At 43.2% G+C, this 25464-nt stretch overlaps 1 long non-coding RNA gene across 1 annotated transcript; it reads right to left on the bottom strand.

Annotated features, from left to right (window-relative positions):
- Positions 1-9730: 9730 nt before the first annotated feature.
- On the bottom strand, positions 9731-15182 carry LOC119020477. The gene is made up of 4 exons (XR_005075333.1): positions 15057-15182; positions 10529-10658; positions 9884-9974; positions 9731-9789 (listed from the first exon to the last, which is right to left on the bottom strand). It is a non-coding gene; the product is annotated as an uncharacterized LOC119020477 (long non-coding RNA).
- Between the last annotated feature and the right edge of the window lie 10282 nt (positions 15183-25464).

Below are 25464 nucleotides of genomic sequence, written 5' to 3'. Positions count from 1 at the left end.
ACATTTTGACATTTTGACATTTACATTTTACATCCTCGTCACCGAGCGGCTCTCTCCACACCGGCCCGTCTCAGTTTTTTTCCCCTACAGTGGATCAGATTGTACGTCGATGGACCCGACGAAATAAAAAATCCTCGACAGACTTTTGAATCCTGCATTAATATTCACACACAGCTTTGATTCTCTTTGCTGCTGAGGAGGAGAGTAAAACATGTCGGCTCTGAAAGTTTTAGAAATATGTTGCGATGCTCCGTGCTCATTATTCGCTGAACAAAAAACACAAACGCAAACGAAGCGCACGTTTGTTTGAATCCTTCTTAGTGAGCACTTACAAGGAGATCCATCCACCAGGTGTGGCATATCAACATGCTGACTGCACAGGTGTGTCTTGTACTGGTCACTCGCTAACATGCAGTTTTATCACAGATGCAACAAGTTTTTACAGGATGGCCGTTCATCTTCCCGCCATCGCCTCGTGTTGCGGCATGATAACGTACAGAGACGCATCACGAGGATCTGCACACAACTCCTGGCATCAGAAAACACCTCACTGCTCGCGTGGCATCGGAGACTCGAGGTGGCGAGAGGATCGTTAAATCACAGACATCAGCTCTGCTCTGCAGCCAGCATGCCGACATCTGTAAGACTTCTGTGTGGAAATTTGGGATCTCTTTACCACGAAAAAAACGGGAGGGAAAACAAAAGTGTTGCGTTGTTAGTTTTGTTCTGGCCCGAGCTCAGTTTCGGTGTGAGACTGCACAGATTAATCGTCACACATTTTATTTTTCCCACAGTAACTTGATTTCATGTTGAAATATCCGTCTATACATCCACACAGCTCACATGCTCTCCAGCTGTCTGGTGGGCATCGTCAGGATTATTATAGACGTGTTTTAATTCTAAATATTCTCATTGTTCAGAGGGTGTGGAGGCAATAATGGTTTACTCAGACCCTCTCTGTCTTTGTTGGCAGTTTATTTGGTTGAAAAATTGATGCGATCAGTCGGTCACACTGTAAATGCAAAGACTAATGTGACTCAACACCCATTTGTTAAACCTAAAAACATATTTATGCCATTTATGTACATCTACATGTAAATTATGTTCCTATCTCACTGTTTTGAGCCTGTGGTGTGTATAACAGCCAGACATCTGTACTGAAGCCGTCTTTGATCGCACATGGGAGCAGTTTGTCTGTCAGACAGTCAGGTGATGTAGTATAAACAGCAACACTCACATTACATAAAGAGTTCAGGATGGTTGAATAGGTTAAAGCACAGGATCCCCACAGAGGAGACGAGGTTTGTGTAAGTCAACATTTACTTATTATCTTTTGACTTTTACATGATTTATTTGCGGGTTTATATGATGATCTAAGCTGCTGAATGCAAACTTCAAATCAACTGCGATCACGATGTTTTTGAGACACTAATTCAAAAACAAGGATCGTACAGTGTTTCCTCCACAAGACTGAAAATGAGAACAGTCAGTGAGTTGAGTTCCCAGCTGGTGACGTCAGGAGATGTTGTAATGAACAGAAAATAGATGGGAGAGTGTGTGTGTGTGTGTGTGTGTGGGTGTGTGTGTGAGAGAGTTCTGGTTCAGGTTCAGGTCCTCCTGTTGGATTCATCCCTTCTCTCTTCTCCCCTTTTGTCATTCACATCGTCTCCCGGTTTCACTTTGCAGAACTCTTCCTCTTCCTCCTCATTCTCATTCTGCCACGTCCCGTCACCTCTCTCTCTCTCTCTCTGTCTGTCAGTGTCTCTCTTTGTCTCTCGCCCAGGCCCGCTCTCTCTCGCCCTCCTCTCCCTCTGACAGGTAATCAATGAGCAGGCAGCCGAGGGGGGAAGAGGCTTCAGCTGCATGGATTTCCAATGGGACCGTGACCTGGTAGGGTTGGGGAGAGCACCAGTGGAGCGTGCCACAGAGCACAAAATGTACCACTGTGTGTGTGTGTGTGTGTGTGTGTGTGTGTGTGTGTGTGTGTGTGTGTGTGTTTGGATGACAAACATCCAAAATGTGTTGGGACGGCTGACTGCAGTCAGATCTCGGCCTGATGTTTAACGTGGAACAAATGTTATGAAATGTTATTTCACCTGGACTATAAAGAAAAGCTGATTGTTTACTAATTCTTTTTTTGACATTATCATTGAAAACAGTACAAATACAATATCATCAACCTTTTATCTCATCAACTTGAATGAATTTTGCAGATATATTCTTATTCTGAATTTGATGCCAGCAACATGTTTCAAACACATTGGAGTAAAAAATGACTTGGAAAGTTGTGGAATGATCCAAAAACACCTGTTTGGATCATAAACAGGTAAACAGGTTCATTGGTTACAGGTGAGAGCATCACGACTGCGACGACCTGGAGAGACTCAGCCGCTCACATGCGAGGATGACCGCACTCTGTCTTTGTTTACAGCTCACGTGGCGTCGCCGCTTATTTTGGATTCAAGGTTGTTGAAACTAGTTGTTCCTGATCAGGGTCGATGAGAAAATCCTGGACCTGTTTGTTTTAAAATCGCCGAGAAAAACACTTAAGAATGCTTGAAAGAGCCGAGACTAAAACATTCCTCACCAAAACTGAAGGTTAGCGGTTTGTTAATTGTTAATTGTTCGGGTTGTTTTGATGTGAGGTTCTTATAACGAGTCACTGTGGAACCTGCAGCAGATGAACGTCGGCTCTTCACCTGTGTGGAGAAGCCAACACGACAACATGGTACAACAAGGTAACCGAACCAGCAGCAAGACGCATTTTAGCTGCCTAAAAGACGGCACACCTAAAAGATACATATCTTATATCTCGCCTCTCCAGAAACACGTCTCGCTGATGTGTTTTCATGAAATGAAAGAATGCTTCTTCAGTTTACATCAAACGAGCCGCCACGTTTGTGTGGTTTGAACGGCACCGCGTGTGGATCCGTGTTTGCGTGGTTGTCGAAGGGTGTGGAAGAGTTTCTGCTGAGCAAACACGTCTCAGAACCGCGTCTGTTTCTGGCGAAGCATCAATCCACTTTGGGGATTTTGTCTAGAAGAGTAAAACAAAACACTCGGAGTGGCTCCAACAGGATGTGCTTTAATTTGCATCAAAAATAAGACTCTTCTGTGGCTGAAGCATCAAAGTGCACATCGATCTGAATGTTGATACGAGTGACTCTTACAGGATCTGTTGTCCACAGCTGCTTTATATTCGGCTTCTCCTCCTTTTGGTTCATCAAACTGCTGCAGCCGCCTGAAGGAAGCAGGACATAAATGTTGATAAATCTGCAGCCTCAGATTTCGTAGAGTGCAGAGCCATTACAGGCGGCCGTCCTCTGTGTTAACTGACACCAGGCTGCTGCAGAACAACCACCTCCACACACATCACACGGGTCACTTATACCTCTGCAGTCTGCCTGGCTGTGTGAGAGACGACGCCACCGGTCCTCTGCACCACAGCCTCACTCCCAACTTCTAAAGAAGATGCATCACACGGCCGTTTAAACCGGCAGGATGAAACACAGCAGGATGCTCAGCGTTGGACTGATGCAATCGGGTGAACGTCTCCACCAAACAGTTTTGTAATCATTTCCTTCCATCGTCATCGTCCTAATCAACTGTTTACTAAACTCACGCCATCTGCCTCTGGCTGCAGATCGGCGACGCTCCGCAACCATCCAGAGACACCGACGTGATGTCCTGGAGGAGCCGATTCTTCACTCGTTAAGCCGTTGTCATCCCGCGTCACTGTGATCTGCTTCAGAGCGATGACACCAGTCTGACAGCAGATTTATTGATCACCGCACCCTTTTGATCTACGTTCACCTTCGCACAGCCCTCTGCGCTTCGGGCTGCACATACATGAACTGCAGCAGGAGAAAAGACGCCTGCAAGCTCTTTTTTTTTTTTTCTTCCCCCCCCTGAGATGCATCGCAGCAACAAATTCAAAGCAGCAGGCCTTCTCCTGAGAAACCAGCAGGTCTGTTCCCGTGTAATCAGGTTTCTAATTTGCTGTTTACGTGCGAAAACCTTAAATCGTTACACTTTGCAATTTCTATTTTGGGGCTGGTGGAAATGGTTTGCTCCCACTTTGGGGACTGTTTGACTCACAGTACATTCTTTCAGAATTTATCGTCGCGCCACCGTGAATAATATTCAACAGCGAGTAATTCGACAAACAGAGCGAGGCGAACGAACTCACACTCGATCCTTTTTCAAACGTTCACCCCACTCGTCGTCCCCCTCAGGACACAGTTACAAGTGCTCGAGGTTGAAATCTCCCCTCAGTGAAGTGGGCTATCCCAACCTACCCCTCTGTGCGTGTTTGTGTTTGGGTGTCCTGATTCTTGCTGCGATGGAGAGGCGGGATGAAGTGTCAGGGCTACGTGGTCTTCCAAACAGAGACACACTTCAAACCCAGAGCGATGAGATCTCTGCTGAATTGGAGCACGATGGAGAAACTGCTGTTTTTGCTTCTTTCGCGCCAGGATAGAACTTCTCTGTGTTTGTCGTGTTCGATCGTGCAAACACAGCCTCCGTCGTTCAGTCTCTCAGCCACCTTCCTGAAGAGGTCGGCGTTGTGATATTTACATCGTAAACAGGCTGATATCCAAGTCTTTCATGATGTTAAAAGTATGTGTGTTTCTACCTCCCGACCAGAAATGTCTCCATGTCTTCTGTGCAGCTCCACAAACTGTTGGCTGGTTTGTTTACAACACTCAGAGCTGACCGGATGTCTAAAACAGACAAGATGCTGCAAACGGTCTGATAGGAAAATCTAAACTGAAAATGCTGTTAACACAACATGTGTCAAATTCTGAACATTGTTTTATTCCAATATATATATATAATAATCATGTGAAATTAGCTGGTGAGTTTGACCCTGTGGCACCTGATTTCTCAGAACTCTCACCAAAATGCAACTTAGGCTTTTATTGTGAATGTATATGAGTCAAACCTTCGTGTAAAAGCATAATTACGACTGAAGAGGCACTTTTAAGATTTACCGTATTTTCGTTTTCGGAAAAGTGCTACGGGAACTTTAGCAATAGCATCAAAATCTCTATTTTTAAAACAGTAAGAAGGCTCGACACAACATGAAACTTTGCTGGTAGCATCACCAGGGTCTCTACACATGAACACAAGCGTTGAGAACATTGTTTGTGTGCACAGAGTTTAATAAAAAGAGAGTTTTTGAACAACTCACGTTAGCAGATGCTTGTTCCACTCGCCGCCGTCCTGCCAGTGGAGAAGAGTCGATCTCCGAATGTGACGTAACCTGGAGGACAGTTAAGGTGGACTGCCTAGGTCGCATTTTGGCGAGAGTTTCCCCGTTAACAACAAATCAGTCGGTGATGTTCATACGGAGGTGATGCCCAGTCATTTCATATAAACCATGTAATTCCTTTCTGTGCATGTTTCCCTTCATTTAAAAGAACCAGCAGTGATTTCAGTCGCTTGATTCAGTTTCACCTGCCGGACGTTTGAGCAGACGAGCTGCAGCAGCTGCAGTCAATTTGGACTAATTAGTGATCAGAGTGAAGAGGAGCTGCTGTCGTCTCTCCAGCGCTTCACTCTCTCTGAATGTCCGATATGTTTCTGCCTGCGGCGAACAGCGAAAGGCTGATATTTAGTGGCGGAGTTACCAGGTTTTATCTGTCATATCAGTCTTTTAATTAGCCGGTGGATCTGATTAGCACCATGTAGCGCTTCCCCCCTGTTTTTGTGGTTGTTACTGTGATTACTACAGGTGAGCTGTGATGTTTCGACCCGTTCGTTGGGCGGTTTGGCTTCAAACTCTCGTATGTTTGGACGGGATTAACAGTTGTTACAGACACACACCAGCGGATATTTTTCAGGTGACCTGTGGACATTTTACAGACGGTTTTGTGGCGACGAATGCATCTCCATCCGTGATCGTGGCGACCAAAACAGGTATTTTCAGCCAAAAAACCCCTGACCGACCAGCGTTTGTGCCTAAACCTGAACAGAGCAGAGAAATAGAAAATTCATTTCTAAACGGTTTGAGCGTATCTGTGGTTGCATCGCTTCAGCCGGACACTTAAACAGATGAGGGAGAGAGCTTTCGGGAAACAGACAGAGAAGCTTCATAACCGAGAAGAAATCGTTATCTTCATGTCTAATCTGACCACAGAGAGACGGATGAGCCGAGGGTCTTCTTTACAGCCACCGGGGGACGAGTATAATGGAGCACAGGCAAGGTCACCCGCTAAATTGGTAATGCTTCGGTCGGCGTGATGATATTGGCACCGACAAAAACCGCAAGGGAGCAATAATGCAAACAAGGCAGAAGCATTCTCTCCGTATGCAGATGAACATGTTGTGTAAAAGACGAGGAGGCAGATATCCAAACAACGTCTGAGGGAGGAAACCCCGCGCCGAGAGAAACCCTCACTATTAATTCCTAGGATGTGTGTGTGTGTGTGTGTGTGTGTGTGTGTGTGTGATTGTGTTTTTCCCTCTCTGCTCATTGACTGCAGCCTGCGATGAAATGCTGACTGGCAGCCATAACTCTTCCAGTGGCAGGACACGTTTCATCCGTCCCTCCCCCCCTCGTGTCTCTTCTCTCTGGTTCCATTCCCCCCCCCCCCCCCCTCTCTCTCTCTCTCTCTCTCTCTCTCTCTCTCTCTCTCTCTCTCTCTCTCCACACTCTCATTACAAATTCACATCTACACGAGTGGAAACATCGGGGCGTTTTGAGAATACTGTTGCTCCTTTAACACACACGCACACGTTAAGTGTTGGCACAGGACAGAACAGGAGGGGGAAGATCGACCTGCGAGCCTCAGCCATCCTCATCTTCCTGCCACCGGTTAGCTTGTGATCGTTTGATTACACATTGATTCTTTAAAGAGCCGTGAAACACCTTGTTTTTGCTTGAAAGAAGCCGTTCTAAAATTAAAACGTGCATCCAAACCTCAGACTCGGCTGCTTTATGCCAACTATTCTGAATTAAACACACACTTTCAGTCAGTCCCAGTAGAAATTTAACTAACCTCCACTGAATCTCAAAAACCCTCATGGGAAAATACCAAAAAATAACAGATCAAATAAATATTTCCAGGTCAATGTTAGCATAGATGGTTAGGGTTATTCTGTGTGTCTGATGAAATTATACAAGGATTTTTGGAGATGACACCTTGGACTTTCTATGATTACTATTAGATTATTATGAATAATTATTTTCAACTTTATTTGCAGGAACGTAACAGAGAGTTGTCTGGTATATTTAGAGGAAAGAGCAGGCATCCGCTGGCAAATGACAAAATCAAACCGTTTTCATTTTGACACGAAAGTATGGCAATAAACTCACTATAAACGGGGGATGCAGCCTATTTTTCCCTGATAATGCTGCATTTCAACAACTAATCTGTGTTTAAACTGGCAGGAGGAGAGCAGGTTAGCTTTTAGCAGCTGGTGGGCAGTAGAGTCCTTGTAGTGTTTGGTTAAATGAGCTAACAGCTAACAGAGCTGATAGCTAATCCAAGCCCCAAGGAATAGCGCCAGACTTCGAAGACAGTTTTCGTAGTGGCCAGACTGTGTAATTACATGTTGCCTGTGCGAAATGACTCGTTTCACTGTCATAACTGGAGCCATTTAGTCCAGTTACATTTGGAAAGCCTAGAAGAGTCACAAGATATAAGAATAATTTTATTCCCATTCAAGTTAGCCGGGCGCTAAACCAGAAGTTAGCTGGCTAAGTCCTCTACTCGAGCTCGAGCTTTTTTGGGCTTCAAGGCGCCACTGAGCAGCTTTCACAGGAGCGAATGTCGTGTCCAGATCTGATGTAAGATTCATGAGCTAAACATGCAGCAGGACTGAGAGTCTGCTCAGAGAAACAGGAAGCGTGAACACTGACCTGCAGTTTGGAGGTAAAAACACTTTGAACGCTTGTAACTTTGTAGCAGCCTGCATTGAACTAACAGCTACAGAAGCTGATGTCAAAGTAAAGAAACAGTTTGGAGAAGTTAGTCTGGAGCAGTGACTTAAGCTCATGCTCCTGATGTTTGTGGAAGAGGAGTGTCAATGTTTCCAACCTGTGTTGTTGTTGTTTGTTTGACAGTTAAGTTTTCACCACTTTGTATCCTCCCTGTATCGCTGCCACCAGCTGCTGTTTCTCACTGGAATATGTGTTAGCTAGTTGATCGCAGTCTATCAATAGTGGCATGTGGTGGGAAAAAAAAAAGAAAGTTTGGGAGACAAGAGGATGAGTCATTCACAGTTTCACCTCTCAAAAAAGTATTTGCACTGATTTATTCAAACATACCAAAAGTCTGTATGTAAAATACGTTGATGCGATGCGTTTTTTCTCCCCACTGCTGCACATCCATTCTTAAGTGTTTATAAATGAAACCTGTCTGTAGGCCAGATGATTCATTTGTGAGTTGATGATGATGATGAAATTAATACATCACACATCGTAGCTCAACTTAAACTGCAGCTCTTCAACTGTGATAAATGGCGGTGGAGACAAAATGTCTCTCGGATGAGAGGGTTGATAAAAGAGCTGTAGCACAAGCAAAGAAAAATGTGTCACACCAAGAGAGAGCGCTGAGTTATTTCCAGGCTTTGGTGGCTACACCAGGTTGTGCTAAACAGGTGGCAGCGCTGAAATCAGCACCATGTTTAACTCACCAACTGTCCATCAGGCACGAAGCAGCCAATATTAAATCCCATTATTCTTACTGTAGCTATCAGGGTTTAGCGTTCACACACCTCCCTCCGTTATATAACTTACTGCTGCCGCCTTCCTTTGTCGAGACGACTCTGAGAACGAACCTTTCAGCTGTTTTCAGGTCAGAAAAAAAAGAACCGAAAACTGCTGAATGAGCTCTTAGAAGGATTAGGTCAAGGCTTTCCCAGGGCTTCTATTGTGTGTGTGTGTGTGTGTGTGTGTGTGTGTTTGCCTGTGTGTTCAGTAGATGTGCATGTTTACACACAACTGGTGCAAAGGTCATGTGTGAGATCCATCACACCTGCAGCTCACAGCAGCATCTGAACCTGAGGGCCCCTGAGGGAATATGTGTTGCTGTGTATTATGGATCGTCTGTAGCACCAAAAATCTTTTTGCATCGCCAGTGAAAAGAAAATCATTTCGTAAAAATGTGTCCCGTCGGCTGTGCGTGCTGGCGACCACAGACGGGACTGAAAAATGGTTGTTTTCTTGTCATGGAATCTGGTGAGCGGGTCTGTGTGTGTCGACTCCGCATCACAGGACAAACATCAATCTGCTGTCAGCTTCTTCTTCTCCTCCTCCTTCTCACCCCTGCTTTCTGTCACGAAGATTGATTTAAAATGGTAAACAGATGTAACAGTTTGATTTTTTTTGTTGTTGTTGGTGTTGTCATACCGGAGGAACACACACCACCGTGACAACTTCCAACTGCTCATCCACCTCCCAAAAGATAAAAGTACAGGTACATTTAACAAGATACTGTGTTTGAGTTGAAGCTGTAGGAGGAGTTTGTTAAAGGGCAACATGTGCAAATCACCAAAAATGAGCACTAAATTCAAGATGGTGGAACTTCCTGTTGGGTTTATGTCACCAAGAGACTTTTTTTTTTTGGGTCTTGATGCAACAGATGTGCCCTGAATTTCTTACATTTGGGGCGAAAAAGTCCAACAGGCTGCGTTTTAGAAGGTCCCATAAAATATGTGTACATTTCCAACAAAATTATGTGCAAAGTTTCATGAGTGTTTTTTTTTTTAGCATGTTGATTTATTTGAATCAGAAGAAGAAGAAGAAGAAGAAGAAGAAGAAGGTTTAAACACAAGATAAACCTGCAGGCAACAGAACAATGGTGAGCTTTAATAAAGAAAGCTGTAATCCAAAATTTAAGATTTAAAAAATGACAAAAACCAAAAGGGTACAAACCAACGATGGGCCGGGAACACGAGAAACAGGACTGACGCAGGGATGCAGACAGGAACAGGAGACGCATGACGAACAGATCTGAACAGGTCAACTGAAAAACACAGGATTAGTGACGACTAATTAACAAATGAAACAAAGGTGAAGAGCAACAAGCCGGGAAACAGACAAAGGGAGGAAATGACAAGCAAAACATGCCACAGGAGGGCAGGACTTCAAAATAAAACAGGAAATAGCAAAACCAAAAATTCAAACTCTAACAGGAGAAGAAAAATACGTCGGCCCTAGTTAATGAGCCTCAGAGTTGTTTACATGTTTTTTGTTATTTCTTACAAAGCTAAGCTAACTGTTTCACTGTGCTTCAAGTCTTCATGCTAAGCTAGGCTAACCACGTCCTTCAATCGAAACATGAGACTGAGATTATTCTAAATCTTAAACCAAGATCAATTTAATACCAGTGCCTCTAAATAATAAGCAAATAATTAACTAACTTAGCAAGAAGATATAAAACTGCTATTTCTATACAGCGAGTCATTGAATTCTGACTCATCCGGGTTAAATAATTCATTCATTTGATATCTATGGCAGAGAGCTGAGGATATTGTGTTGCCTGTTTGTTTGAGTTACTTCTGAAACAAATCCACTTACCAGCCGTACAGAGATCTTTATGACGTAAGATGGTGGTGCTCATTCTGCTTTTGTCCACAGGGGGCGCCAGAATCAACAAAAAAAACAAAAAAAACGTAACATCCTTGCAGCAGATTTAACATCTCACTGTCTAGAAGACGGAAAGAAAATAATTGCACAGTAGCTCAAAAAAACATTGATCTACTCCTTCAATTAACAGGTAATGAGTCTGAAATTATGCAGATGAAATCCCCAAATCCAACAGTGGGGAATGTGGACAAAGACTTTCATGCTGACACTTTTCATTTAAAAGTTTAACGACTGTGTGAACATGGTACATTTTAGTGTCACAGTGTGTGGGCGCCAGCCTTGTACCGCAGAGAGATTTTAATAAAAAAGAGACAGCAACCTGATGGACGTCACTGTGTGCAGACTTTTGCAATCAACTGCGTCTCAGTGCTTAATACACAGGTCGGATTTCGGAAGAGGGAGAGAGCAGAATCAGCACAATTAAATATGTATATAGATATATATAATGCAACAGATGTGATTGAAAGTATTTGCATTTTTACGACGAAAGGCCCTCTGCTTTACGGTCTTGCATTTGACTAATGTTCAATTTAAATGTCTTTTTATGAGAATATTAACAAAAAAAGGAAATATGCAAAAAGTGACGCTGGCTCTACGTTATTTCAGTGCCGAGTTGTGCCGCAGGTCCTCGTTTCAGGCTGCACACAGGCCCAAAAACCTTCTGTATGCAGCCTCAGAGACGAAACGAAAGGGAAGAAGAAGACGAGTATTCACTGCTCCGCTCGCTCCCTCTCGATAAGCTTATTGCTCTGAGCACACAGTAATAACTGAAGGCTGAATAACTCAGAGGAAAATAACATTTTTATCATCCCGGATCTTCTCGCTTCTGGATTATGGTGGCAGGAACAAAATATGAAAATGTTCACAACGACGTTCAGCAAGAAAATCAACCTGGAACAATAAAAAAACAAAAACAAAAAAACGAGGCAGACGAAAATAGCATTTTGGAAGATGAAGGCGACATCGTGCTCAGTGGAAATTATGCCTTTTGTAAATGTGCATTAGCGTGCTAAATCTGTTATTATAGCAGCAGGAAACTATTTTGATTAAACGCCATCGATGGAAAACTTGAGCCGTTAATGTACTCAGAGGGAGTTTAATGTTAACAGACTGGAGACCGTCGAACGAGCGGTACGTCACTGCAAAATGAACCGCTGGAACAAGCCCACATCCAGCCAGGGCTCCATTCAACTGAGCTACAGAGTGAGGACGTGTTGCAGAGGGGGGGATTCCTGCCTGCCTCAGAGTGTGTGTGTGTGTGTGTGTGTGTGTGTGAGCGAGAGAGAGAGAGAGAGAGAGGGAGTGTGTGTGCTTCGAAGCGAATGGTGCAGTACTTATTTATGTGCTCGTTGCGGCATCTAGCTTCAGCAAAGTGCTGCAGTCACTTTTTAGCCCACCCTCCCCAAATCACACACACACACACACACACACACACACACATGCACTAACACACAGTCCCTTGTTAGAGCACACGGTCATGCGATCAGCGCTGCATGCTGCTGCATGTGTCAGGGCTGAGCTCCTATAATCCACATTGATTCATGGTGCAGAGAGGAAACAGCTCCCAGGAGGGAAACTCTCTCAGGGCTGCTGTGTCCATCAGCTGATGTTTGCGTCTCCGGGTGTCTTTCTGACAGCTTCCTCGTATCTAAAAGTGTTCAGTCTGATTACATCCACACTGAGCCGGGTGGAGGTTCGGGGATTTGGATTTCTGGAGCGCAATAACTAAATCAGGGTGTGCGCTTTAAACGGAGGAGCATCGGGGTTCATGGTTGGAGGAGCTCAGTGTGGCTGAACATCTGAGTAGAATCCAGCTGAACATCTGTGGAGATCACATTTCTAATCAATAATTTAATTCTACTGCAACATTATCAACCAAAGACCTCAGTAACATGTTGTCAGCGGTGCTGTAGCGGTCCATATAAAAGTGTTATTGGCAAAAATGAACTACATTGGATGGATAAAGTGGTGGATGATAGATCGGTTGATGAGTTGGTCAGTGGGTGGATTAATGGGTGGATGAGTGAGTCGATGGGTGGGTGGATGGATGCATGGATGTATGGATGGATGCATAAAGTGGTGGATGGTAGATCGGTTGATGAGTCGGTCAGTGGACGGATGTTGAATCGGAAACAGACACAAACACATGTTGTTCGGCATCGAGCTGCAGCCGGTTTGTTTTTCTCGGAGACTCTAAAGGCTGTAAATATTCAACAGCCATTCACACGGAGACAAACAGCGAGAGGAGACGAGGGGGGAGGAGGATATAAATCCAGAGTTTATGGTCTGTCCATGGACCAGTAAAACCCTCAGAGCTGCAATATCAGTCAGCAGGTCAGAGGGAGAGAGAGAGGGAAACACAGAGGAGGATAGAGAGGCGGAGATGAAACACAGAAAAGAGGTCAAACTGATGGAAAAGAGGGGGAGGAGGAGCTTTGTGGTAGTATCTCCGTCTTGTTGCATTTCTTACAGTGCTTCCTGTATGTGTGTGTGATTGTATAACTACCTTGTGAAGACCCGTTTGAGTTTTAAGGCTCCAGGATTGACGACGTAACACCAGAGATACAACGTACGAGGGCTCGAGAATTTGAAGTGAAAGTTCATTCTTGTGCCTGGCAACAGTTTCTCGGTCCATTCAGGAGCCGCTCCGGAGCTTTCCGCCGCATCACGTGACCTTCTCCAGCAGATGGAGTTGGCACAGATGTTGCTCAGAATAAGAGTGCTCAGGGAATATGAACATTTAAACATCTACATTTCGCCCAGAGCATGTTCGCGTGATACGGTTTAAATCTCCATGACAGGAAGTGAATCGACCTCCTGCTGAGATCGTTTGTTTTTTTTGGGTTTTTTTGTCAATTGCAGCGTGAATGTTTTCCAACGCTGAGCGACAAATCCACCGTGCAGATACATTCTGTGTTTACTGTGTGAAATGTTAATACTCACAATGATCAGTGGTGTAATATAACAAAGTACATTTAATTAAAGGGTAACTCCACCAATTCTCAATGTTGAAGTGTGTGCACAGGTCTCGGGAAGAAGAGAGGCTGCAGAGGAAGCTGCTGTGATCTGATAAATGGCCTCTACTGATGTCACTGAGTGGCTACGTTGCATTGTGGGTAATGTAGGACGAAAAAGGAGGAAGAATGAGTGGAATAAAAAGGTGGTATCTCTGGTTCTGCTGTGTCGATTTTGATCATTTGTTTTATAAACTGTCCTCAATGGATCCAACATTGTTAGAGGAGTTGTTAGTTGCTGTTACTGTTATATATTATTTTATTGAATTATTGTTGCTCATGTGTTACTAGTTGGCTGTTTTAGTTTTGGGGAGACGATTTTAACGTTATATAATTTTGGATATTTTAATCTATGAGCATGCGGCAGATTTTGCTCTCACATTTTGGACTCTTTGTGAAGAAGAACCTGATGTTCTGAGTTCTCCTCACAATCACAGAAACTGTTTGGAAGTTTAACTGCTTTCTTCTGCAGCTGTCAGCCTGTGTTAGCGCTTGTAAAGAAAAAAGACAAAGTTGAGATAAAAAAAGAGATAAAAGAGTCGCTCCTCCGCTGCTGCTGCTGCTGTTCAGCCTCACAGTGAAGACGAGCTGCAGTGTGTGGAGGGAAGAAAGGCGGACATCTTTAAATTCCACTGGGCTGCTGTGAGAAACTGATGAAACTGTGTGAATAATGTATAAGTCATATAAGGGTTTGCTCTTATGGCTATGCATATTTGACCAAACTTACTTTTTTTTTTCTTTTTTTTTTGCTGGGCAGCGGGAGCACGCAGCATGTATGTTCATATGAACACACACACGTTTATACTTTCAACCATCACGACTACAACGACAACATTTACTCCGACCTAATTCTGACTGTGAAACGTAACTCCAGTTTATGTTCTATATTTTTTTAATGGGGACAAATCCAAGATCTTAGCACTGCAGAAGCCCTGAGAGGCAAGAGAGAACATTTCTTTTAAGGAACTGAAGAAAGATTATTCACCTGTTCTCAAGTCATAAACGCAGGGCCACATTTTGTCACGATGACGCAGTCACACGGAGGAAGTGATCACTTCCCAAACATACGTGCACAACAGAATATCTTCGGTCGTAACATTTGCAGAATCAACAAGACAACTCATATAGTTAAGAATATGTTGTAGGCAGAGTTCATAAAGTTTATAATGTTTCTCATACGCAACAAGTCTCTAAATCGAGTGTTTTTTTAAGGGAGTCTGGTGACTTTCTCGAGCAGCCACATCAGCTACAGTTGACAACTACAAGTTGACTCCCTTAAAAAAGATTGCTCATTTTTGTGAGTTGCTGAGTTAGGAGAAATTGAAGAAATCAATCAATGTCAAGTACTTAATCATTTGAGCCTTCGTTTTAGGAGGTGCTGCAGCTCCTCGTCCCCTAATCTACGCTTAAATGTGTCCTTAATGCATCTTGGGAGGTTTTCTCACCTGTAATTGTGATCAGATCACTCAGGACTGTATGAAATCTGACCCGGGCCTCAGATTCACAAGGTGAAAACAGACCGTACCATATGGTGGAGATAAGTCTGAGGTTAACCTGCAGGCAGCTCTTTTCTTCTCTGCCTGGTGTTGGTGCATTACTGCGTTTGTTGCCACACCGCTGCCACCTGTAGGTCAGAGGAATAATGAAGCACAACTGGCATCACCTGCGAGTTTCTCCTGAGGAGGCTCAGCAGAAGGCGTCAGACTAAGAACAGGATGGAGAAAAAATGTTATCCTTCTGTGCGTGTGTGTTCTGTGGATCATCCGGAGCAGCAGGGACACTCTCGCCTCTGAATTTCCTAAACGTTAATATTCCTGTGCACTCAGACTCGACACACAGCGGCAGCTCGGCGTGGATGTGACTGCACTCAGCCCGGCTGCAGCAGCAGAGGGATCCCCTGTTAAGATGCTGCCTGTAATTATTGGATTATTGAAGAGTGGAGGAGCTGGAGGCCAACCTGAGCCTTTCACACTCATGATCACAATCTCAATACCCTCCTCACTCTGCTGCCATCCATCCTGCAGCTCCCCCCCTCCCCTCCTCTCCTCTCCTCTCCTCTCCTCTCCTCTCCTCTCCTCTCCTCTCCTTCTCTGCTCCTCAGACTGCTGAGTGGAGGAGGCAGTGCTGCTGGGAATCCCACAGTCATACATTATATAACCAGCTCTGTGCTGCAGTCATGGTGCTCAAGCTGTGACACTGATTAACTGGTGGCTGTTCTTCTAAATCTAGCAGATCAACCTCCACATGGAAAAATTAATCTTTTTTTTTTTTTTTCCCATCCACTTAAAGGTACACTCTCTGATTTAGTTATGGCATGCAATTTCTCTAAAATGTCCCGTCAGCAAGGCGTTAAGACATCCGTCAATATCTGGAATAATCAGGCCGCCTGCACACAGCGATTGGCCAGGTGCGTGGAGGCGTGAAGACGGGCCAGTTTAGAAGTTCTCCTTCTTTCTCCTGTGAGTGAACGCAACGCTGCGACTGTTTTAAAGGAGAGGCTGCCTGGAAGTGTGATGAATAAATCGACGTTGTATCGTTGCAAATGAGTTTTGTTGTCTGACAACAGAAGCAGAAAAATAAGCACAGTGCGCGTCGTGTTCCTGAGCCGCATTGAATCCAGGGAGTCGACCGATCGATGGCTCGTTCGCAGCCAATATCGATTATTAAAAATCAGGAAAAGTCACATATTAATTTGGAGTGAAAATGAAGCTCTGTGTCAAAAAGAAAAGAAAAGAAAAAACAATTTTCTCAAGTGCTGTTCTTTCAGCTACTCATTGTGTGAGAGGATGTTGCATCAGAGCCACTGCAGCATATTTGAAAATGCGTTTATTTTATCAGCAATCTGACAGAAGAATCACAGACACTGATAACTGGAAAAATGCTGAATATTAGCCCTAATCTCAGGCAGCAGGACGGGACTGAACGGAGGTTTTCGTGGCCCGTCTGCCTCGCTCGCTTTCCTCCTCTCCCTTAACTAGTTTCGCTGAACATCATTAAAAATTCATCCTGAGTCAATTGCCAGTAAAAGCGGGTGTTTACTGTATATGCTGTACATTCAGAAGGGAATTTCATGCTTGAGAAACGAGACCTGCTCCTGCTCCAGCAGATGGAGATGGCGTCAGGACATATTCTCTGAGAACCGCCGTCTAAATCCAACTTCAACCACAGGAAGCAACACAAGCACGTTCCTCTGAAGCTCCTGTCAGCTGATCAGCAGTAGAATAATCGATTAACGCTGCGAGTGGTTTGAGAACATGTTCCAGAAAACATTTAAGTGCTTTTGTCATCCTTGACTTTGAGAAATGTGAGATTCGCTCATGTTATTTGGAATATGCTCACTGCACTCCACTGAGAATCACGCTGTTTAACCTCCTTTTTCCAGTTTAGTCCGACTATCATTACGACATTGACCGATTATCAATTCCATTTGTTTGCTGATTAGAATACAGCTGTCACACTGGTTACAGTCGTCACGACCACAGATCCACTCACATTAAAGACACCTGAGAGCAGAGTGACTCAGACGACACAGGGCTCGTTGTCAGGAAGCAACAGCTGATCAATAGTCGGTGTTCCAGCTGATTACTCAATTGCATTGATTAGTCTGATAATGTCACAGGCCCAAACTGTTTGGATGTGTTATAAGCAGCTTTGCGTAAATGTTTCCTCCTCAAGTTATTACATTGAAAAATCCCCTACAGCTTAAAAAGCATTCTCCCAAACCGACTATGTTCACTATATTTTCACTATTATTCTCAATACTGCAATAATCAGAATTTAACCTGGTGAAGTAAGCAGGATACTTTGCTCTGAATGTGGTGTTTTCTCAGTAAGACGTGGGATTTTCCCAATATTTAGGGGGGTTTAAGCAGCATTACAGAATATTTGTCTAAATTTGGGGTTTGTTTTTACGACACAGGGCCTCTCACAGGTCTCAGGTCAGCTGTGTGTGTTGCCGTTTATCTCTCCTTTCAGACAAGCTCACCATTAGTAATCTCTGTCCATATAAAAAACTGAAAACACAACTCCCATGGCCGTCCAAGTTCACTGTGCATGCACCATAAACAGAAAGCAGGTTGTAAACAGCACTCAGGTCAGTTTCTTAGCTACAGAAAAACCAGGCAGGGAAACATGTCGGCTCTCCACGACGGCTTCCTGGTTAATTTGTCAGCAGAACAATGAAAGCAGCTGTTTTTTGTTTAACTTTTTCATCACTTTACTCAATCAGTGTCCACTGGTGTCTTTATGAATATAACACTGAGACATACAAGCTCAAATATTCCACCATCACAACACGTTTGCCAGTGATGCCGCATCATCGTTTCCAACAATCTCAGTTTCTGCCTGTCCAGACATAAAGTTTCTGAAGATCATCACCGTGGAAGGATTTTTCCAAAAGGTCAGTTTTCAGCGACCCTTAAAATACTGTTAGTGTGTGCTGAGGCCAAAACTCAAAGAAACGGCTCAGGGAACCCAAACTACTGAAGGGAAAGACATTGATGGTGTGTTGACGGTTGTATTTCTGAAACTTTGGACTGTTTTCCCTGCTTCAAGTCTTAATGCTAAGCTAACTGCTGTTTCGCTTCTTTCTTTCTTTCTTTCCACACTTGGATGTTTGAGTTTCACTGTGCAGGATAATGTGTGACGCTTTTAAAAATCTGATTTGCAAGAGGCGAGCACGATTTGTGGAGTCAAAAATCCTGATCCAACATTCAGCAAACCTGAAGCCTCCAGAGCACAAACACTAACGCGAAATTTAAACAGTGAAGCAGGAGACATCTTGTGTTCGCAGTGAAACCTGTGAGATGAGAAAAATATTTATATTCATATATTCTGGAATTCTTAATGAGGGAGAAGGAGTAGGTGCCATTTGAATGTGGGAGCTCTACTTATTCAGTGCAGAATCCATGTTTTTGGAGGAGAGATGTTATCCAGCTTCTCGTCTGATCCTCTGAAAGGAAGTGACAAAGGGTATTTCCCAAAAAAGTTCCTCGGCGGTCCAACATGGAGGATAGAGAGAGAGAGAGAGAGAGAGAGAGAGCGAGCAGCCTCGACTGACTCCACAGAAAGCATCTGACAGGGAGCATCACAACACTTTATCATCATTTCAGCTTCATCACCACATGGAGGAGGTGGTGTTTTTCACCACCGAAGCGCTGGCTGAGTGCCGAGGCTCAGCGAGCAGCAGGCAGCAGACAGGACGGAGGGGAGAGGAAGGGGTTAATGTATAGGAGGCTGCGCGGTGTGGGAGTGAGGTCACGGCTATAATCAATACGAAACAGTTGGAGAAAGTTAGAAAGTAGAGGCAGACGCGGAGGGGGCAGGTAGAGAGGGGGTGGGAGACAGTAAAGCTCAACTGATTTGAATTCTATTCATAATTCTCTGCTGGGAGGCTGGTTAGCTGAGGGCGGCGGATGATGAGAGATGGAATGAAAGAGGGGGAGAAGGTGTGGGAGGAAGAGAGAGAGAGAGAGAAACAAAGGGAAGGACAGGATGGGATGGAGTGTTGAGTCTCTGAGGGGGAGGGAAACTGGGAATTAAATACAGCTCGGCTTCAAACAGAAAAGGTAGAGAGACGGACAGAGTGAGTGAAGGACAGACAGAGAGAGAGAGAGGGAGGGAGGTGTGGACGCTGATTTACTGCAGCTGCTCAGTTTGATTCCTGCAAATCAAAAACACCAACAGGAACTATTAGCCTCCACACACACACACACACACACACACACACACACACACACACACACACACACACACAGTAATGTGATTACTGTTTTCAGTAACAAGTACTTTGTGGATAACATGCTGCAGCGGAGCCAAAGTAGCAAGTTATTTTTCCAGTAATCCGATAAAAGCTGAATATTGAATCTGATAATCAGCCAGGCAATAATTTCTCGACCCACAGTATACAGTATATACATACATGTACATGTATATATATGTATAATCTTACTTTTACTTGTGTTCTTAGGTGCATTTATTATCCCAAAAAATACGGAGAATTAATATCAGATAATTTAAGGCTTTTACTCGACTACTGGTGACATCATCCTCTTATTTTACTCAAGAACGACTGCTGCAAGTAAAAGTAAAAGTAAAGATATCATGTTGAACTACTACTTTGGTTAAAGTGAAACACACCTGTACATATATATTTACATATATGTACAAACTGTATTCAGTGGGTTATCCAGCATCTTTCTGATTAACGTCACAGTATCTCTGAGGCTCATAACTCAAAGCACATGACCATGTTGGAGAGAATAAAGATCGACTGATGAAAACTAATCTGCCCGTCGACAAGAGAAGAGAAGATACCTCATCTAATGCATCAACGAGCACCCGAACAGGAAGGAAACAGTCTGTCGTCGTCCAGCAGAGAACATGGAGGCTCTGACTCATCCCAGCAGCTGACAGGGGACAATCCTGGTGGAGCCCAACACCCACTGAAAACAGTTTGACTTCCTGCCAAGAATCCAGACGCAGCTCTCACTCCAGCGACCGCAGAGCTCCATGATCGTAAGCTTTCTAAAAGTCTATAAAAGAAACTCCCACGACCCCTCCAGTGGCTCACCAGGGTACAGAGCTGGTCCACTTCTGTGATGCTGTCCTCACCTCGCATACATGTCTTCGCTTTACATACATGTCCTCACTTCACATACACGTCCTCACTATACAGAGATGTCCTCACTTCACATACATGTCCTCACTTCACAGAGATGTCCTCACTATACAGAGATGTCCTCACTATACAGAGATGTCCTCACTTCACATACATGTCCTCACTTCACATACACGTCCTCACTTCACAGAGATGTCCTCACTTCACATACATGTCCTCACTATACAGAGATGTCCTCACTTCACATACATGTCCTCACTATACAGAGATGTCCTCACTTCACATACATGTCCTCACTTCACATACATGTCCTCACTTCACATACATGTCCTCACTTCTGAAAATGTCCCCAGCTTACAGAAGTGTCCCGTGACAAATGTATTTACTGTAGTTTACTCTCTAAATGTAGATGTAAATGTCGCCAGTGTACAAAGACGCTGTCTAACTTTACAAAGTCGTCCTCTCTTTTGAAAATGTTGACATTTTCAAAAACTCTAACTGGTCCCACAAAGTTGCAAGAGGACTTAAAAACCTTAAACTTAAAACCTAAAAAAGGAAACAGTTTACCCTGTTAAGACATGCTTTGTTCCCCCATATGTGTCTCACACACACACAGGCATGCAAGCACACACACACGCACACACACACACACACACACACACCATATGCGGGTATAAAATGCTGGGTTGTGTCTTGTGTCTCCCTGTCATAAACAAACGAAGCTGTTGGACATACTAGGAGTCTAAATATGGACGTTGTGAGCTGGTCTCTGTTAGGAGGCTGCAGCCCTCCTGCACAAACATCCAGCCTTTAGATCCAACACACACACACACATACACACACACACACACACACACAGCACACGGAGGAACACTGTGTGTAGGACTGCTGATGGAAAATCCTCAGCACTAATGTTCTGTAATAAAAATATATTGAAGCTTCCAAACAGCGTCTGAGCTGCAGATGTTTTATGTTTTGTGGCCACGACAGAGAAGAGTAAGTCATAATGAGACGTCTTACAGATGTTGGTTAATTAACAGCTGATAGTTATAAATGCACAGGGTTTTTAAAATCAACAACTCATGATATTGTTCATGAAGGCAGGATTAATCACACGGTTGTTGTATTCTGCTAGTTTTATGAAGGTGAACTGGCATTTGGTGAAGATAATGTCATCCTGCATCTTCATCTGAATTTTGTTCTGTTTTAGAAGTCACATAATTTTACACAAATGAAAAACTAAAATAATCTAAACTTTCTGTGAGATTATTTCCAGCTGTTTCTTTACAAATCAGCCTTTTTTCAGGATTTCAGAAACAGAGACAGAGAAAATATCTGCACGATTTTAAACCTTTAAAAGTTCTTGTCTGCTGTCCAGAGCTGCACACATGAACCATAATCCAACTGTTATCAACAGTCCAGCCTCGTCTAACATGAAGCAACGCTGCCCTCATGTGGCCGCAGACAGACATACAGAAGGTTACATACTCCAGATGTTGACCAAGATCCAAACATGTCCGGATGCATCATCATTTAACGACTAACTTCCATCCTGTTTGGAGTTTTATCTTTCTTCTGTCACTTTATACTTTTACTCCACGACATCTGTGAGCTGTAGTTTTAAAAAAATATGGTGCATTTTTAGAACTTGACTACATAAAAGTATATTAAATGGCTAAAATGAGCTCCAGCTTGACAACATTAAAATCCTGCTTACACGAAAGCGTTCATGATAACATTCAAATAATATGAATAGAAAATATAAAACACTTCAGTTGGCATCAGTTTGCAAAAGAAGTACCTTCACTTTTAATACTTCGAGTGCATTTTGATAGTAATACTTTTATTTTATATTCTGTAAGATTTTGAATGCAGGACTATTACTTGAAATTGAGTATTTTTCACACTGGTGTTAATATTTTTATGAGAGAAAAAGATCTGAAAACTTCTTTCAGTGTTTTTTCTGGGGCCCAAGAAGGCGAGTTCATCGAATATTAGCGATGATAACCGGATTTTATTTTGAACCAAAACACTAAAAATCAGTTTAAGTTGTTGAATTTTGTTTTATTTTTGTGGAACACTTCTACGCCTACACTGCCACTTTTTCCCTTGTGCTGCTGTGTCAAACTGAACCAATAAAGGTTCATCTAATCTTATCTTAAAGCGGCAGTTTGTCATTTTTTTTTACCTTAAATCATCATCAGTGCACCGTGAGCAGCTGCATGACCTGAGAAAGTCACTGATCTGAGATCTGAAGTGCTAGTTAATGTTGGAGTGAACTTGTTTGCTCTGATCTGCACATAAATCAGGACGCCAGAACAGAAAAGAGAAGACAAACAGGAAGCTGGTCGAAGCTTTTGACCTTCTGACCTTTTTTTCTGTCGGGCTGAAGAGGCGAACAACAGCCAGGAGGCAGACGGTGTCGGTGAAGGAGCTTCTGCCACCTGTGAGGAAGACGACGGTGATGATGATGGAGGAGACATCCTGCATGTGTTTATTAAGGAGCGAGAAGGGAGAGGCATCATTCAGTATCGGCATTCATCAGTATTTTGTTTGTTTTAGTTGTCGTTATCTATCTCCCTGTTAGTTGTCCTTGAAAATGTGTGAAAACTACATTGAGAGCGACTTAAAACTGGAGTCAGATTCCTTGTGTTTGTCTGATAAAGCCGACTCTGCATCTGAAGAAGCATTTCATCTTCGGTTAAAGCGTCTGTTGTTCATGTCCTTTCAGATTTTGGCTTTTCATGCGTGAGCTCCGCCAAGTTAATGAAAACACTGTTTGCTCAGGATTGAAAGGGACCCCCAGAGTTTATTTGTAGGCTCCACTGATGTTTCCCATGTCCTCTTGAAGAGCTCAATGAGGAAGTGGTCCGGGCAGTCCACCCCCAGCCTGCTGCTGGGACGTGACCGCAGAACAAACCGCTTCTGTTTTCTGGTGACGGGGGACACGGAAGCATCCGGAGCTTCTGGTCCTGATGGGAAGCTTAAAGCCTAAAAGTCTCTGCAGGACTCAAGACATCAAGCGGGGACGGACTGGGTCTTCTGTGGGATCCCTGAGGCTCATAGAAGGATTAATACAACATGTAAAGATAGTCGATTATAAGTAAAAGCACAGGATTTTTAAAAATCTTACACTGATTTCATCAAACTAAACCAACTAAATCACAAATCTAATACTTGCAGTCAGTCTCCAACAGACTTGTCTAGCTAATTTAATCAATTAAAGCTTTTTGAGTGTTTGTTAGCTTTCAAAACCTTTTGTACCCAGAGATGGTAACAATAATGGTTCAAAAATGATGTGAAATTGCATATTTTGTATTTCAAAATGTAAAATTAGTAACATTTTAAGTGATACAACTTTTAATAAAACTTAAATTTGTGGGAAAAATGTGCATATTTTCTTTGTTTTTGATGAGAGAACTGAAATCAGTCCCACGTCTGTGTGGTTAGTATGAAGCTAGCGTCAGGATGTAATTAGCCTAGCTTAGCATAAAGAGTGGAGGCAGGTGGAAAAGGTTAGCTTGGGTCTGACAAAAGTTAAAAACTACATCAACAACACAACTACAGTGCGACCTGTTGTATCGATTAGATACATATAAAACTGATATTCAACATGAAATCAGATCCAAAATGGTGGCCAGCTGCTGGAGCCCGACTCTTGCGCACCCAAATCTGGAGATTTATGTTTAGACGGTCAGACATTTTGTGGGCATTACAGGACATAATCACACAGTCAAAGCTTACAGCGTTAATACTCGACAGAAAACAAACAGAAAGTCCTCTGCGTGTCCTCAGCAACCACTCAGACTGCTGCTGCCTCGTGCTGGCTCGGCGTCAAGTCAACAGAGAGCTCCGCTGGTGGACTGTTAGCATCGCTGATTAGCACCAGGCTGTCGTCGTGGCGATGGCTGCTGCTAACAGACATTGTGCTGTGTATTTCCTGGTCCTGCTGAGACTGTAGGCAGAGCAAGTCAAGTATAAATAATAACTGTCAGAGCTCACAGCGGAGAGCTTGCACATCAGTACAACGAGCCACAAATGCACTTTTTATTTTGAAATGTTGCGTGACATATCCATTCTGCAGAACAAGTCTATCAGCTGATCCAGTAAACTTGATATTCAGTGTCATGACTGTCCCCCCCAGTCAGTTTATGATGAGATGGGAATGTGACTCAGAAATCAACTTTTTCCTACAAATAGCACCTTTAATAAATGATCCACTTACTACATGTTTATGTTTTATTCATCGGTGCTTAATCAATAAATGATTGCTCCTGTAATTTCACCTAATACACTAACTTAAATGATCTGCTATGAGATTTCAGATGTATTTGACAGATCTTATATTGATTCAGGCTTTAAATCGTCATCAAGCAGCAATGAAATATGCGTGTTTGTAACTTTTGAAGAGTGTTGGTGGATGTTTTAGCTGCAGAGGAAATTAAGTTCCTGCCTGCTGCTGGGCCGATAAATTTTCATGGGAGCTGTAGTTCTTTGTGTGCTGACAAATAAATTGTCGTTCAGTGACTAATGAAAAAATGAGAGCGTGCGCTGCATCTCAGAGTCTAGACTTCAGCTCTCTGGAGACCTTAAATCTCACACTCCTCCACACCAGGAAATAAAGTGCATCATAAACTGTGATAGGGAGCCAGTTAGGACACGGTCTCCGGCTTCTGTGCTGGCTTCATGAAACCTATCAGCAGTGATTCAATGTAAGTACGCTCACTTTCCATTTTCTGCTGCTTTATACTTTCGCTCCATGACATTTACTCGACGCTCTAGTTACTGCTGACTCAGCAGATTGCATGCTGCATCACAGCCAAAGTAACACAATATTTAAATCTATATAAATAAATGTATTTCATTTGATTTAATTTGTATTTTCTGAACATCAGATCTGATAATTGGTCGACCCACAGAGAACAGTTTATACATACATGGAAACATGCATCATTTACTATTACTCGTACTTATAATTCTTTATTTTCAGGTACTTTAAGACTTTTACTCAAGTATGTAATATTTTAACAGAACATCTTTACTTTTACTTAAACATAACTTATCAATCAAACTTTACTTTTGCCTTGATAAGAGTAATCACATTACCAGGTTTGCGAGGGTCACTTTGAAAATGTTAGTTACTTGTTACCTTTGTTCAGTGATGTAATCCAAGCATCACAATGTTGAATTAATGCAACCTGATTACTTTCTGTTGTGCAAATAAAAGACAAGAA

This window comes from Acanthopagrus latus, chromosome 6, assembly GCF_904848185.1.
Source record: "Acanthopagrus latus isolate v.2019 chromosome 6, fAcaLat1.1, whole genome shotgun sequence".
Lineage (NCBI taxonomy): Eukaryota > Metazoa > Chordata > Actinopteri > Spariformes > Sparidae > Acanthopagrus > Acanthopagrus latus.
Note: the sequence above shows the minus strand (reverse complement) of the source record. Positions and strands in the feature narration are given on the sequence as shown.